Below are 2117 nucleotides of genomic sequence, written 5' to 3' on the forward strand. Positions count from 1 at the left end.
TCAAATGAGCGGCCCAGAGGGGCGGCGGGAGGAGTGGAAAGGGGAAGGAGAAGGTGTAAGGCAGCTGGTGGCTAGAAGAAAGGGTCCCAGCCTACTTTCCCGGCCCCCGACCGAGGCTCCCCTGGCCGGCCTTCTCTGCCTCCAACCCATCTTACTTAGTCTGTGTGATGGTCCAAGGGAGCTCCCAGAGCTTTTGTGTGCAGAGGAGAGGATGCCGGGGAGGGGAGGGTGGACCCATGTGCTTTGCAAGAGCACCCCACTTGACCACAATTACTGACCCGGATGGGAGGAGTGAGGAGTGGGGGGGGCACATCAGCTTAAAGGAGGGAAGTGGTCCGAGGCTGGGAAGTCCGAAGCCCCAGCAAGAGCTTTGGTGTTTCCTTGCTAACCCCTGCTCTCTCCTTGTTCAGAGTAGGGTGGGCACTCNAAAGGGGAGTGACATGGTCAGTGTTGATGACATTTCCATGACCAACAGTGGCACGGGGCCTCGGAGAGAAGATAAACTCAGGAGGAAGGAAGCCACCGCAGTTTTACGTCTGAGCCAAGCAGGCTGGAGGCACGGGGGCCTTGCCTGTGGCCAGAGCACACCACCCTCTGCCCCACGTCCGCCAAGTGAGGGGACCGGACCACGGACAACGCGCGTCTTCCTTCCTCCTCCGAATATGACCTGCGTCCACCATACAGGGGTCTCTGCATATCCAATATGCATGAATCAGATGTGGAAACACGAACAGAAGTTTTGAACAGCTCACGCACATTTGTTTAAAAAAAAAAAAAAACTCCCTTGCGAGGTATACTGGTAGTTAAATGAACAAAAGAGCATCGATCAGACTCCTTTAGCTTAAACCACAGCTTGCCCCAGGGAATAGGCAAGTGGCTATTTCTAAAGCTTATATTGTGGTTGTGTGTGTGTGTGTGTACGTGCGTGTGTGTGGGTGTGCGCGTGTGTAGGCTGATGCCTTGAGAGTCCTGTCTGACCTCTTGTGTATTCCTTTCCCTTAGGACATCTCTACCCTGTTCCAAAAAGGAGGCATATTCACGGGCATAGATGCAGTGCCCGGTCCCCCACGGCCTCCTGCCAGGCTGAAGGGTTTGGCACGATTTGCATGGACATCTCCTGCTACGAACGGTAGCAGGCATTTGATTATTAAATGAACAACAACAAAAATACCCCCAACACGTTATATGATTATAAAGACAGAGCATAAATAATTCATGTAAATTGAATACATACTTCCCACTTGCCGTGCTTTTAGCCAAAAATCACTGCCCTATTAGGGTCTGGACTTCTTGGCTCTTCATTTCCCCCAAAGTCCTGGATCTGAATGGAATTATATTATTTTACCCCACAGCGTGTGAGAACAGGAATGCAGACAAATTCCCCGCCCTCCCCCCCAAAAAAACACTCACCTCATCCCTTCCCCAGGATTTCAAGCTTGGTTGTAAGGCAGTTTTGCCTTCAGTATAACAGGTAACATCTTTAGGATCCAGGGGGCTGGAAGGAGGGAATCCGGAACCCAGAGATGGGACAGGCAACAACAGGTGGGGAGAGGCTGGGTGTCACAGTTTGACCGACACGTGTATTTCTAAGCCAGTGAAGGAACGCTCAACAGGAAATGAGTGAAAACCTCTCAAGCTGAAATCAGGGGGGCGAGGGAGAAAGTGACGCCCCACCTGCCCCCTCCCAAATCAGAGATGGGCACCTGCGTGGCGGCGAAGGGGCCAGGCACCCCCATCCTACGTCAAAACCGAGAAAAGAAAAGGCAGGGCAGAAACGCCAACCCCAACACCCCAACCCCCCAACGAAAACATAAAACAAAAACAAACCACCTAAAGGTGATGACAGAGACCCGTCATTTTAGCTTAGGCTGTGGGTTGGCTGGCAGGTGGGAACGCTGTGGCCCCGGCACAGGCTTCTGTGAGTGAAAACCGTCGCCAAGTGTATTTCGGCCGCCAGACCTTGTAGACAAGAGTCCGTTTCCAACGTCATTTCTCCGTGAAAGCTCCCAGTGGCTTCTGGTGGGTGTGTCACCTTGGTTTTTAAAAATTTTCAGTGTGGATTTATATATATATATTTATATATATATAATATAATATATATTTATATAATATATCAA

Source organism: Crocuta crocuta, unplaced genomic scaffold (assembly GCF_008692635.1).
Source record: "Crocuta crocuta isolate KB4526 unplaced genomic scaffold, BGI_CrCroc_1.0 scaffold330, whole genome shotgun sequence".
Classification (NCBI taxonomy): Eukaryota; Metazoa; Chordata; class Mammalia; order Carnivora; family Hyaenidae; genus Crocuta; species Crocuta crocuta.